Below are 16077 nucleotides of genomic sequence, written 5' to 3'. Positions count from 1 at the left end.
CGATGGAGAAAAAAAGAGATTTTATGTATGTTAACATACTGTTAACCAAAGTCTGCCAAATAAGATGGCATAATAAAATGAAGTAAAACTCTCACATATGTTATTGTTGGCAAAAATAAAAAGTAAAGTATTGTTGAATAAAGCACAGCCACATACAACAGGAATAATATGGCACAACCACTGGAGGTCAAACCAGGAACGCAGGGATGATTCAACATATGTAATCTATTTACATGGTATGCATATAATATATCAAAGGTAAGAAGTCATTTGACCATCTCCACAAATGCCACATAGGCCCTTGATAAAGTTATTTTAGGACTTTTAAAATAGATATTTCCTTAATGATAATATTGAATTATCATGAACTTAAGGGTGAAATACCAGAAAAATTTCCATTAAAGTCAGATACATGCCAAAGATGCCTCCCATGAATACTATTATTTATATTGTCCTGGAGGTCCTAGCAATCCCTCATCCCAAATAGAAGAATAAAATCATAAAAGTTAAGAAGGGATGATGCTATATTATCATTATTTGCAGATAATATTATTTTAACACAAAATATGAAAAAACAAAACACTATTACAATGAGAAATGCTATAGTTTGACTGTACAAAATTAATATACAAAATTTAATTGCTTTCTTAAACATAAGTAATAAAGTTGGAAAATACAAGGAAAGAAAATGCCCAGATCTATTTGAAGAAAAATTTAAAACACTATTGGGTCTAAAAGCCTTAAATAAAAATGGAAAAACAACTGTTTCTAAGATAAGAATGATCAGGTTTATATGGATAAAACAGTGTTTCTCAATCTTTTTTCCCCTAAGAAACCTTTAGACATTTTTAGATTATTTTTACATATTGCTCCCATGTTGAGAAATTTTAATACCACATGTATACTCTATAACTGTTTCCTAAATGTATGTGTCTCTGTGCTTTATAAAGAGAAAGTGTAAGTTTTTGGCCCACCAAGAACCAATTTTTGCCCTTTTGGAAGTGATATCACCCCCATTAGAACGCATGAGATAGGTGTTCTCCTTTAATTAATTCAAAAATTTAAATCTGGTTCTCTCAAAATACTACCAATAAATTTTTGACACTAGATTCACAGATTCAAGCTTACAAGATGGTTAGAAAATTCAAAAAAAAAAAGAATAATAAGGATCTAGGACATCCTAGTGCTAAACATAGTACAGCAGCAATAATTTTTTTTTGTACTAGATAATTAGACCCAATGCATGGGGAAATTAGTGTGTAATAAAAATGGACAATAGAAACAAAAGAATTTGGAACATTTGATCAGCCATGGAGGCAAGGATAGGAACTTGAGTCTCTATTTCACTATTTATACAAAATAAATAAGATGGTTTAAAGATTTTAACACAAAATGTGATACCATACAAGTAAGAGAAGAAAATATAAGGAAAATATTCATCTTCTAGGAGGAAACATCTGTGAAACAAGACATAATACCCAGAAGCAATATATGAAATATTAATAACTTTGCATATAAATTAAAATATATGCATAGTTAAAATACCATAAATGAAGTCAAAAGACAAACAACATACCCCAATAAAATGTATTTCATTGTATATGTTAACAAAGCTAACCTCCAAGAGATATGTGAACTCTAATGAATAAATAATAAAAATACCAAAGACTTTATAGAAAGATGGGTAATACACTCAGAAAAAAAAGAAAATACAAATAGCTTCTAAATATAAGAAAATATGCTTATCCTCAAATAAAACTTCAGAGAGTGTTAACCTATCAGAGTACCTTGGTTCATTTTATATTGTAATATTCCTTTGGGAGTGTGTAGAAACAGGACCTCTTACCAATTTTCAATGGGCATGTGAATCTGTAAAAGTTTTTTTAGAATCTTTGTCAGCTGCTATGAAAAGTGAAAATTTAAGGATTGTGGGAAGATGGCATTGGACTGGGCAGACAAGACTCAGCTCTCTCACAAAAACAACAGAGAAAGAACCAAAATCTGCCTAAGAGATTGGCTTTGGGGGTCAGACAAGGACAGTGCTTCCCAACTCCCAGAAGGCTAAGGGACAGAGAGATGAAGTACCCTAAACAACAAACTGTGAGTTACTGAGCCTCCTGGTCACCAGGAAGGGCTTGCCTCCCCCATTCCCTGACATATTAAGCAGGGGTAAAACACCTGGTTCATTGCAGCTGACTTGAGAGCAGGGAAAAAAAGTCCTCCTCCCTGTCAGGTTTTAAAAGGGAAAAGGGGAAGGGAGAGTCAGGGGGCTTTTCTTCAGTGAATTCAGTTAGCAGAGTTCACTTTGAATCTCACCTTTGACCAGACCAAAACAAAGGAAAATGGAGAGATACACCTCTGTGGAAAGATGCGCCAATGGGCACCATTTGCAGGATGGCCTGAAAATTGCAGAAACTGCAATTGGATTTCTCTGTTCTCTAACTCGTGGGAGAAATTCCACACCCCACTAGTGAGTCCCTGGCATGATTTTGATAACTTAAGCTGGGCAATTTTTAAAAACTTTGGATAGGTTGAACCAAACATCAAGGAAGAGCAGTGAAAAAAATAATAACAATAGGTAAGAGAGAGAAATTGGTCTTCAGAGTAAATCCACCAACATATTCAGATGCCTAGATATCAACAAAAAATTACAAGCCATTCTAGGAAACAGGAAGAAATGACCCAGCCAAAGAAACAAACCAAATACCCTGAAGAGATACAGGATTTAAGACAATTAATCAGTGATTAATCACACAACTCTACTAAATCAAATAAAAGAATTGAAAGAAAATATGACTAAAGAAAGGATATTTAGAAGACACTGGGGTGGCAGACTTGGCCCAGTGGTTAGGGCATCTGTCTACGACTTGGGAGGTCCACGGTTCAAACCCCGGGCCTCCATGAACTGTGTGGAGCTGGCCCATGCGCAGTGCTGATGCGTGCAAGGAGTGCCCTGCTACACAGGGGTGTCCCCCACATAGGGGAGCCCCACACGCAAGGAGTGTGCCCGATAAGGAGAGCCACTCAGCACGAAAGAAAGTGCAGCCTGCCCAGGAATGGTGCCGCACACACGGAGAGCAGACACAACAAGATGATGCAACAAAGAAACACAGATTCCCATGCCGCTGACAATAGAAGTGGACAAAGAAGGAGATGCAGCAAACAGACACAGAGAACAGACAACTGGGGTGGGGAAGGGAAGAGAAATAAATCTTAAAAAAAAAAAAAGATGACACTGGGTGAGCATAAAGAACAATTTGAAAGTCTGCAAAGAAAAGTAACAAACCTTATGGCAAAGAAAGACAGTGGATAAGATTAAAAATACATTAGAGGCACATAAGAGCAGATCTGAATTGCTCAAAGAGAACTAGTGATTTTGAAGATAGATCTCAACAATACAGGAGAAAAGAAAGAGAAGAGAATGGAAAAGACGGAACAGAAGCATAACAATGCAAAACACAAAAACATACACATTATCAGAGTCTCAGAAGGAGAAGAAAATGGAAAAGGGGAAGAAAGAATATTTGAAGAAATAATGACTGAAAAGTTCCCTACCTTTATGAAAGACATAAATATCAATATCAAAGGACTACACACCCCAAACAAAATAAATCCTAATGGACCTACCCCAAGATACCTACTATTCAGAATGACAAATATCAGAGATAAAGAAAAGATACTGAAAGCAGCAAGAGAAAAGATAAGCATCACATACTAGGGAAACGTGATTAGATTAAGTGCTGACCTCTCATCAGAAACCATGGAGAAGAGGAGAAAGTGGTATGATGTGTTTAATGTACTGAAAGATAGAAACTGCCAGCCAAGAATTCTATATCCAGCAAAGCTGTCCTTCAAAAATGAAGGGGAATTTAAAATCTTCACAGACAAAACTGATAGAATCTGTTACCAAAAGACCAGAATTACAAGAGATACTAAAGGGAGTGTGGCCAGCCTGAAAGGAAAAAAAAAAAGGGCAAGAGACTTGGAGAAGAATGTAGAAATGAAGATTATTAGAAAGGGTAAAGTAAAGGGTAAAAAAGTAGACAATAGTATGATATGAAAACAGAAAGCCAAGTCAAAATGGATGAAGTACCTTATGCCTTTACAATAATAACATTGAATGTTAATGGCTTGAACTCCCTGGTCAAAAGCCATAGGCTGCTAGAATGGATGAAAAGGTAGGAGCCATTTATATGTTATCTACAAGAGACTCACTTCAATGTAAGGACACAGCCAGGTTAAAAGTGAAAGGATGGAAAAAAGATTCCACTCAAATAGTAACCAAAAATGGGCTGGAGTAGTGATACTAATATTGGACAAAATAAATTTTAAATGCAAAATTGTTATAAGGGATGAAGAAAGACATTATATATTAATACAAGGGGCAATTCAACAAGAAGAATAATTATATTGAATATTTGTGCACTTAATCTGAATGCTTCAAGATATGTGAGGCACACACTGGCAAAACTGAAGGGAGAAATAGATGTCTCTGCAATAATAGTTGGAGACTTCAATACACTACTCTCAGTATTGGATAGAATGTCTGGACAGAGGATAAAAAAAAAGAAACTAGACCTAACAGACATCTATAGAGCATTATACCCCAAAAGAGCAGGATATACATTCTTTTCAAGTGCTCACAGATCCTTCTCCAAGATAGACTATATGTTGGGTCACAAGACAAGTCTCAATAAATTTAAAAAGATTGAAATTATACAGAACAATTTCTCTGTTCATAATGGAATAATGCTAGAAATCAATAATGGATGGAAAAAGGGAAAATTCATAAATATATGGAGATAAACAACAGTCTTAAATAATCAGTGGGTCAAAAGAAATTGCAAGAGAATTCAGCAAATATCTTGAGATGACTGAAAAGGAGAGCACAATATATCAAAACCTATGGGACACCACAAAGGCAGTGCTCAAATGGAAATTTATAGTCCTCAATACTTACATTAAAACAGAAGAAAGTGATAAATTTGAAGACCTAACTGAACACCTGGAGGAACTAGAAAAAGAACAGCAAATGAATTCAAAATCAAGCTGAAGGAAAGAAATAATAAAGATCAGAGCAGAAACACATGAAATTGAGAACAAAAAAACAATAGAGAGAATCAACAAAACTGAAAGTGGGTTCTTTGAAGATATCAACTAAATTGACAAACTCTTAGCTAGACTGACAAAGAAAAAAAGAAAGAAGACACAAATAAATAAAATCAGAAATGAGAGGAAGGAGGGACATTACTACTAACCCCACAGAAATAAAAGAGGTCATAAGAGGATACTATGAACAACTGTATGCCAAAAAACTAGAAAAGGTAGACGAGATGGACAAATTCCTAGAAACACACAAACCACCTACACTGACCCTAGAAAAAATGGAAGTCCTCAACAAACCAACCCAAGTGAAGAGATTGAAACAGTCATCAAAATCCTCCAAAAGATGAAAAGCCCAAAACCAGATGGCTTCACAGGTGAATTCTACCAATCATTCATAGACAACCTAATACTAATCTTGCTCAAGCACTTTCAAAAAATTGAACAGGTAAGAACGCTACTAAACTCATTCTATGAAGCTAATATCACCCTAATATCAAAATCAGATAAAGATACTGTGAAAAATAAATCACAGACCAATATCTCTAAAGAATGTAGATGGAATAATCCTCAACAAAATACTTGCAAACAGAACTCAAAAGCACATTAAAGGAATTATACACTACAATCGAGTTTATCTCAGATATGCAAGGGTGGTTCAACACAAGAAAATCAATTATTATAAATAAACTACATTGATAAATTTAAGAAGAAAAATCACATAATCTTCATGATTGATGCAGAAAAGACATTTGAACAAAATATAGCACCCTTTCTGGATAAAAACACTCCAAAAGATAGAAATAGAAGGAAGCTTTCTCAATATGATAAAGTGCATATACAAAAAAACCTACGTCTAGAATTGTACTCAATGGTGAAAGACTGAAAGCTTTCCTGCTGAGATCAGGAATGAGATAAGGATGCCCATTGCCACCATTATTACTCAATAGTATGGTAGAAGTTCTAGCTAAAGCAATTAGGCAAATAAAAGGCATCCAAATAGGAAGAGAAGAAGTAAAACTTTTACTATGCATTGTGACATGATTCTATATCTAGAAAATTCTGAAAATCCACAACAAAGATTTATAATTAATAGACAAGTTCGGCAACTTGGGTGAATAAAAGATTAATATGCAAAAATCATTAGTGTTTCTATACACTACAAACAGAATGATGTGCATTCTGAGGAGGAAATCAGAAAAAAAATTCCATTTATAATAGAGACTAAAACAGTCAAATATTTAGGAGTAAACTTAACCAAAGACATAAAGGACCTGTATTCAGAAAACTACAAAATATTGCTAAAAGAAATTGAAGAAGACTTAAATAAATGGAAGGGCATTCTGTGTTCATGGATTGGAAGACAAAATATCATTAAGATATCAATTCTACCTGAACTAATTTAGAGATTCAATGCAATCCCAATAAAAATCCCAATGGCCTATTTTGCAGAAATCGAAAAACCAGTAATCAAATTTATTTGGAAGGGTAAGTGTCCTCCAATAGCCAAAAATGCCTTTAAAAATTAGTAAATTGGAGGTCTCTGACTTCCTGACTTTAAAGCATATTACTTAGCTATGGTGGTAAAAACAGCATGGTACTGGCATGAGGACTGACAGATTGACCAATGGAACTGAATCGAGAATTCAGAAATTGACCCTCACATCTATATTTTTGCACCTCAAAGGACTTTGTCAAAAGGGTAAAAAAGCAGTCAACTCAGTGGGAGAAAATATTTGGCAATCACATATCTGATAAGGATTTAATATCCATGATATAGAAGATGATTATACAACTCAACTATAAAAAGACAAGCTATCCAATTAAAAAATGGGCAACAGACTTGAAAAGACAATTGTCCAAAGAAGAAATGCAAATGGCAAAGAAGCACATGAAAGTATGTTCAATATCACTGGCAATTAAGGAAATGCAAATCAAAACCACAATGAGATATTTTCACACCTATTAGACTGACTGCTATTATTAAGTTGGAAAACTGTTTATGTTGGAGAGGATGTGGAGAGATGGGAATGTAGAATGGTACAACCACTGTAGAAGACTGGCAGTTCCTAAGGAAGTTGCATACAGATTTGCCATGGGACCCAGCAATACCATTGCTAGGTATATACCCAGAAGTACTGAGAACAGTGACACAAATATTCATTTGCACACCAATGCTCATAGTAGCATTATTCATGATAACCAAAAATTGGAAAAAATCCAGTTGCCCATCAACTAATGAATGAATAAACAAAATTGTGGAGTATATACATGATGAATATTATACAGCAGTAAGAAAAAGAAATGAAGTTATGAAACATATAACAACATGGATGAACCTGGAAGACATTATGTTGAGTGAAGTAAGCCAGACACAAAAGGACAAATATTGTATGATTGCCCTATTTTGAACTAAATATATTATGTGAATTGTGAAATATAAATATGGGTAAAATTGCATATATAGACTATATTCCTTTGAAGCTGAACAAATATAGGTTAATACTACACAATTTTAATATCAGACAAAAGAAAACAACATTATACTAAGTGAAAGAGACCAAACATAGAGTACTACATATTGTATGATTCCATTTATATAAAATGTAAATATAAATCAATGTATAAAGGTGAAATTAGTTTAGTGGTTATGTAGATCTGAAGAAGGAATGCTAAGGGGTGTGGGGTCTTCGGTTTTGGAGTAATGAAATTATTCCAAAGTTTTTGAGATGATAAATGTACAGCATTGAGTTTATACTTAAAACCATTATTTATATACTTTGGATAGATCATATTGTATATGAATATATCTCAGTAAACCTCCTTAATAAACAAATAAATAATTGTGCAAGAATAGCCAGAAACAGCAGCTATGTACAGCAGGGAAGACAGAGATACTGACAGACAAGGAATTTTCTTGTTTGTCTGTTTTTTGTTTATTATTATTATTGAAATAATGAACATTCTTTAATAATGATTGAAGTGATGAACACACAAATATGTGAGTTTACCAAACACCATTGATTGTACACTTTGGATAAATTGTATGCTTTATTAAAATGTATCAATAAAGTTGATTTTTTTAAAAGTAAAAATTTATATACCCTATGATAAATTGTATGCTTTATTAAAATGTATCAATAAAGTTGTTTTTTTGGATAAATTGTATGATTTATTAAAATGTATCAATAAAGTTGATCTTTTTAAAAGGAAAAATTTACATACCCTATGACCAATATTTTCTTGTTTAAATATTTACACCACAAACAAATTCACACGTTAGTCATTTTTCAAGAATGCTCATTGCAGCATTTTTGTAAAAACAGAGTTTTATGATAGCAAAGAATGATTTTGATGCATTTATGTAATAGAATACTGTTATATTGATAAAGCTATTGATAAAGAATGGTTTCCAAGACATGCTGAGAAATAAAACCAAATTTGCTGAAGATTTTTGTGGCATGCCATTATACCTATTAAACATCTTATTGGACATATTATGATTATATATGCAATGACTGTGTCTGGAAGGACAGTCAAAAAAAAATTAGGAATGGGGAGCAGAGGTGGCTCAGGCCACTGGGCGCCTCCCTCCAACGTGCGACTTCTGGTGCCTCCTAAAAAGAAAATGTGCACACAATGAACATACACGGAGGGCGGAGGATGGACACCAGCAGCGAGGGGGTGGGAGAAATTTAAAAAAATAATAAAAATTAGTAAATAGGAATGGACGTTTTATAAACTTGTCATTCACAATTTGGTTTGCTCAGCTCCCCAAGTATTACTGGGGAGCATGTTGGAAATGAATCTCAGGGCCTCACTCCAGGCCCCTAAAATTGCATTTTAACAAGATCCAGAGTTTGAAAAGCCCTGTCCAGGGGAAGGGTTCCTCTGAAGGGCAGCCGTTCAGCACCGCCTCCCGCGTTCTGCCTGAACTTTGGTTTCTTCCCATTCCTCTCCCACGCTACCTCACTCGGTTTAATGTCACACAATTTACTACTCAGCCTCTCTCCCATCTTACTCTCAAAATATATCTGACTTGCTGTCTCTTATGGCCTTTTCTTTATCAGCTTGGTTTTTTCTTACTCTTTGGGGAGTGAATCTCAGTAATCTAAATGCTTCCTCACTTTCTGGGATCCCTCTGCCCCCGGGGTCTTGATACCCCTGGCTTGACCAACACTCAGGAGCGCAAATGGGCCCCCTGCATGGAGGAGCACATGCTGCCTAGTTGGCAAGGCTGATTTCCTCCGTGACCGTGGGGAAAAGGGAGCTGGGCAGTAAAGGAGGAAGGATAGGATTTTTTTTTTCTTTTGTTCGTATTGTATTTTAGGCAGAAATTTTTTTTTTTTAATATTTGAAGATTCTTTTAACGGAGGGATTTATCCCTTGATGCTCACAGCAGAACTTGTAAAGGCTTAACTTACGGAACTTTACAAAATAGCATAATTGGCTTCAGGGGTCCTTGAAAGATGAATTGGTATTATTAGAGAACAAATTAACCAATAGGGGCTCCGCTGGTCTAGAGAAAAGCCATAACCAAACCAGGAGGCAAGAGAAGCAATATAATTATATGGCGTGGAAAAAAATCCAACTCTGATAAAACCTGAAAACTTCACTTGCTCATATGGTTGTTAAACTATGTGATGTTTCCACAGAATAAATGAGCCTGAAGACTACGTCAGCTTCACATGACCTTAGAGGGTTCTTTTAGCAACTCTAAGGTCATTCAAGCAACTCAGCATCCAAAGGGTTTCTTTAAGCTGCTTCTTGGCTTGGGGAAATGAGTTCCATTTTGTAGACAGCATTCCTTGCTACCAAGCTCTAACTTTGATGCTCACACATGCTCTGCACAGCATTGCCTCCTGTGTCCAAACAACTTACCCTCAACATCAAAGATCTGCCTGTCTCCACTTTCTGAAGAATTTTCTAAGCACTTTGGATCCACAGGCCAATCAAATCCTATCTATCTAGCATAGTTCAATGCCACAGACATTACTCTGCAAGGCACTTCCTGCTGTAGACAGAGAAGGGCAAGTGGGCCTTTTTGCTAATGCCTATTTTAAATATTATTTGTCCAAAGCTTTTCATTCCCACAACTACAAAAAGCCAAGTCAAAGCCTGGACTTCAGTGGAGAGTTGCTCCAAGGAAATGTATGTTGATATTATTAGATAAGATTATTTTAATAGTATAGCTCAGCTACCTCTGATGCTAACTCATAACAGCAGAGATCCTATTCGCCAGGTACAGGATAATTACCTATTGTTGCTCTAGAAACCTTTGATACTTCTAACAATTTTCTCAAAATACAAATTTGTGAATTATCCCCAAAGCATTAAAAAACCCCAGGATTATGATATCCCCGTGTTATATATAAAGTCTTTAATGGTGTAGATGTGTGGTTTACAATCTTCATTTTCAGTAGTAAATTCTTTTCTTCAAGTGTAATTTTTGGTAGAACCCAACATTTAGAATAGAAAAGTAGAATTTTTGTGGTTAAAACCATAAGGGGGCTCAGATTATCACCTGTTATGGCTGCCTCTCATCCCATGATAAACTTTGAGGTACAATTATGCAGTCCTGAGGCTCTAGGGAACATGATGTGAAGACCACTGGATTGGATGAAAACCAGCTTTTATCTGGCACTCTTCAATTTCCCCATGTTCTTTAGTTCTCCTATTAGATTCGACTCCTTTTGAATCCATGATTCTTATCATTTTCATAACGATTAGGAGTTTTTTTGATTTTAGGAGACCTTTGCTTTTAAGCAGCAAGTTTTTGTTCATAAACACAGGGGTTAAAATCCTCCTAAGTATATTACAAATTTCACAATTTCCTTAAATAGCATACTAAATGAACATTACTTTTTCTTGACTTAGAATCACCTTTTTGGAAACTGTAATATATGCTATAATACTGGGTAGCTAATGCAATCCAGTGGAAAGATCATGGTCTTTGGAGTCCATGGAGAATGGCCCTGTCAACAACTGTGTTATTGAGCAAATTACTGAAACTGTTGCAGTCACTTTTGTAAACAATTATATTAGTATGATACCTAATTTGCATAGATCAGTATTAAAGTTGCCTAGAATAATGCCTGCCACATAATAAGAACCAAATAATTTGTGTGTTTGTTGGGAGGGGAAGCATTGGTAAAGAATGCTACCTGTATATTCAAATCCATACACCCAATCTAGGAAGTGAATTTCCCATCGCCCCTTGCAATTGTCATGACCAAGAGACTAAGCTCTTATTGATGGAATGTGGGTAGAAGTGCTATATGGGACTTTTGCTGCATTTGCCTAGAAGCACATATCCAGCACTAGATTTCCATTTCCTCCTCCCCCATAGTGGCTGGAATGATGATGACCAGGGGTCCATATGTTGAAGATGGCAGAGCCACTCTTAGTCTTGGTTTTAGAATGGGTGTGGGCAGTCATTCCCTGACATGGAATAGTCTATCTGTAACCTGACGTGAGAGAGAAATAAACTTTTATCTTGTTTGAGCCATTCTACTTCCTACTCTTCTCTTTTTTTCCTTTTCCCTGTTTTTCTTCTTCATACGATGACTTCTTTCAAGCTTTGTAAGCTATTTTCTCAGTATAGGAACATTGAAATCGAGAGCTTGAGACAAGAGCTTGCATAGAAGTAGATTGTTTTGGAGTTAATACCAAGAAACAGATGAAGGGGCCTGAGAAGGGTAAAATAGAAGAGGAGAAAAAGTCCATCCAGGGTGGGCAACCCTGGCGAGAGGATTTCAGGTTATACATCCATATTGCCAGTCATTGCGTCCACTACTAGAGTAAAAGATGGTTGTTTATTAAAATGAGAAGCAAGGAACTATGTGATTTGTATCCACTCCCATTAGCCCATCTACATGTTTATTCTCAAGTTATCCTTGCCTCTATCTTTTAATCTTATTCTTCCCATGTCCCTGATTAATCAGCCAAACCATTTGCCACTGTTCAGGAGCTGCTTTGCTGCCTACATTGATTGGTTTTGTTTGTTTGTTTTTGTTACAGAATGTCCAGACTTGCTCCAGGGTGTAAGGAGGCTCTGCCATGACTGTTTGTTTGGGGCTTTTACCTAATCATCATGGATACCTCTAGCACCATCAAAAGTACTGAATCTTATGGGCAATGACAGGGCCACTTGCATGGAAGCAAGAGAGATCCAGTTGAATGATCCAATTCTAGAATCCCATGCTGACAGTCTGCTATGTAGGGTCATTTCTAAGTACCAACTGTCTTAGGTTAGTATAGGTTCCTGGGAAAAACGGAGCCCAAAACAAGAACTTGCAAGAAAGTCATTCATTTTGGGAGATGATCTGAAGAATAGCAGTCAGGGTCTGGGAAGAATGAAACGGGTAGGTTGGGAAAGCCGCCAATGGGTCATCTACAAGCTTCTCACCAAAGAAGGCTCGATCTAGGCTAGGAACCTTCTTAGCATGAACTTCAGAATTGTCCAGACAAGGAGGATATTTACTCAGTGACTTAAAGGTCAGGGAGGCTTTCAGGAGTGTTAAGTTAAGGCTTGCTTATGTGCAAGAGTAGCTGAATGGGTATCTTTTTAAGTCTGGTATAGAAACATCAGAGAAGTCTCCTGATAGAAAGAGAACCTTGTAGTGCAACCCAGGAGAGGGGTTTTCAGGTTATACCTCCATGCTCCTAGTCACCGCCTCTACTACTAGAGTAAAAAGGCAGGCACAAGACATACTTGATGCAGGTATGCTGTTTTTCCTAAAGAGAATGGTCCCAGGTGGCTATTCTTCTTTAGTAACAATCATAAAGTAATTGCTACTGCCTTTATAATTTTTTTAACTATTGTTTTTTTTTTCTATCTTCTATTATTTCTCACTGCTATTCATGTGCTTTTCTATGACACTATTTCAAAGTCCCATTAATATCTTTTGTTTCTTTCCCACCTTAGGTTTGAAAGCCAAGTGGATAGTTGGTTAGGATTGTATGTGAATTAAGTGTAAATAGGCCCTGACGTGATCTTTAAAAAGGACATGATCTTACAACTTTTGATATATCTATTCAAGCAATGCTCCTTTATTTTCTCTTATTTTATCATGTTCATTTACATTCTAGTTGGGTAAAATGATCAGATAGCCAAGTTATGAACTAAACCGCATTATCATTTTAATATGGACTATTGTTATAAACACATAATACACATTCTTCTTTTACATTTTCTGCACCACCTTATCATTATGATGATGATGATTTTGTAAGAGATTAAAAAAATTAAAAATATTGAAGCTAGTGACCTATTAGAGCAGATTACTAAGCACTATAGATTTTGTTATTCAAGAGTCAACATTCAGTACACATTAATGTAATTCGTACCAAGACTTTGATTTGGTTCAGGTTCATTAAATTGAAAAAATAATAAGCAATATTGTTAAGCTATGCATACAGGGACAATGTATTATTAATGGGACTGTCAATATGGGATTCCCAATATAGGTTTCCAGAAAACAAAGATATTGCTTTTGAAAAATAAAGATTTAAATCAAATATCTGCTTCCTTCAAATTAATTTACAAAAAAGTAATATGGACAAAAAATAATAAGGATAAAAAATAAATTCAGCTTCAAATGGCATTTATCTTTGTGTACAGGTTCTAATTACTCAAATTAAGCAAAGAATAAAATACAAACATTGATTTTGGTGCTAACTGGATTTCCAGGATATTTGAAATGTTTAGAAAACAGTCGGCACATTTCATTTTCTTTTTACTTGGACAGCACATTGTTCCCAACATTTCTTTGATTTGCACATCTGGAATCACTAAAATGTAAACCTGGGACGAGTTGCCTGTGATATTTTGTTTTCATGATTATGAATCAGAACCTTACCTTCACCCAGGGGTAACTATTTGGGCTATTAATGATGATGAAATTCTGAGGGGCGATGACAAGATGAAGGCTCATGGAATTGGTGGCCAGGGTATTTGGAACTGAGTTTGTCCTTGTACATCTCTGGGTTTTTTGAGATACTGTTGAATATGTCACTCTGTCTTGGTCGAGCCTCCTGGGTCTCCTGTTGGCTCACACAGGAGGTAAGTCATGGCCCTCCCCTCTGATGCTGGTCAAAGTCTCATCCACCCAGGCAGTAGGTGAGAGAGAGAAGAACATGGCCCCCTCTCCAACCAGGAATTCACCCCAAGTGCAAATACAAGACACACAAATCAACAGTGAAGTGCTATCTCCTGGGAAAAGAATGAGAAAGAAGATGGAGAGTATACAAAGCCGATGGACTAGATGTAGTCACAGAAAGTAAAGAAAAAAAAAGACAGTAATTTTGCTTTACTATTTCAAAGTCTCCCTTTTAAAAAAATAGTTCATGTAAAAAGAAAATTTAGGCATAAATACAGGAAAATGCATTGCTTAAATGGTGTTTCCTCTTATGTCATTTAAGAAAAATGGGAGTATAAATTGTTATGAACATTTTGGAAAAATAGTTGGCAATGTTTATTAAAGCTAAACATAACTATGACCGAGAAATTCTGTTCCTGGGTATATGTAGAATAGAAATGAATGCTTACATTCACCCAAAGTTATGTAAGAGAGTGCTCAGACCAGCTTTATTTCTAACAGACCTAAGCTCTAACTATCCCAAGTAGAATGGGTCCATGCTTTGTGGTATAATCATAGAATGGAGCATTTAGAGCAACAGAAAGAACAAACTACATACAATAGCATGGGTGGATTTCAGAGATATGATGCATGTTAAGTGAAAGAAGTCAGACACAAAAGCATACAACCACAGGATTCCATTTATACAAAGTTCCAAAGTAGGCAATAGTAGTGTATTTTGATTAGAGTTTCCATCATTGGTTATCGTGGAATTGGGTGCTGACTGGTAGGGAATATAGGGGAGCCTTTTGGGGTGCTGGAATTGTCTATGTATTGATCTTAGAGTTGCTTATATGGAGGCATACATATATCTGTTAAAATTCTTCATGCTGTGAACCCAAGATCTCTGGACCCTTTACTAACAAGTATACTTCAGTTAGAAAGAAAAAAAAAATTGTGATGGTGAACCGTAATGACACATAATCAAGTGGGAAATTGCTTTTTAAATTAATGACAAAGTAAGCCATTATCTTTCTTAAAGGAAGTTCCACTATAAGAATTCTTAAATTAATTATATAAACATTTCTCGACCCAAGCATCAAAAAGGAATCAACACAAACCAGTGACCTTAGAGGGTACTGCTCCAATTTGCCTACATTGCTCTCTCATTATTGGAGTTCCTTTTTAAGGACAGCCTTCCTTGACTATAAAATATTATTTTGAATATTCCTAAGGGGTTAGATATTTGTCCTTTGAAAGTATCTTAAGTTTTTTGCTTGAGAAAAATAATTTGAAACCACTCCAGGATGTACAGAGGATTTGCAATATGATTAATAATAATTTTGGATGTTGTTCAAAGATCAGGTATGGCTAAATTAAAAATAATGAGAGTTATTATCTTGTCGGGCTCAGAATTTATGCCTGAAGCTGATTCCAAAGAGAGATTCCTAAACTATGTAGGCCATTGTTAGTATCAATGGTAAAAGGCATGGTTCACTAGAGCTCGACAAGTTTGCACAGTCAGAAAGAATTTGGCTCTTGGGACCCAAAACAAGTTTAATCCAGGAAACAAAGCAGCTCCATATTTATTTAAGCAATTCTGACAGGAATTTGCCATTGTATAACCTTATTCTCAGGTAGAGTCACCACCTTGATGTGCCGTAGTATAAGGAAATAACCTGAAGTTTTTTATCACTAGTCCAAAAAAGGTCTCATCCCTCCTTTGAAGAAATAAATAATTCCTTTCTCCCTTCAGGAGCACTGGCTTTTGTGTCAGTGACTATGTCAGTCACTTTAGCTACATTTTCTAATCATCTATTTTGTTAAGTTAACTTAGTTTGCATCCTTTGCTCTCACATTTTTCTCACTCTTCCATTTGAAAACATATTATACA

Source organism: Dasypus novemcinctus, chromosome 7, assembly GCF_030445035.2.
Source record: "Dasypus novemcinctus isolate mDasNov1 chromosome 7, mDasNov1.1.hap2, whole genome shotgun sequence".
Lineage (NCBI taxonomy): Eukaryota > Metazoa > Chordata > Mammalia > Cingulata > Dasypodidae > Dasypus > Dasypus novemcinctus.
Note: the sequence above shows the minus strand (reverse complement) of the source record.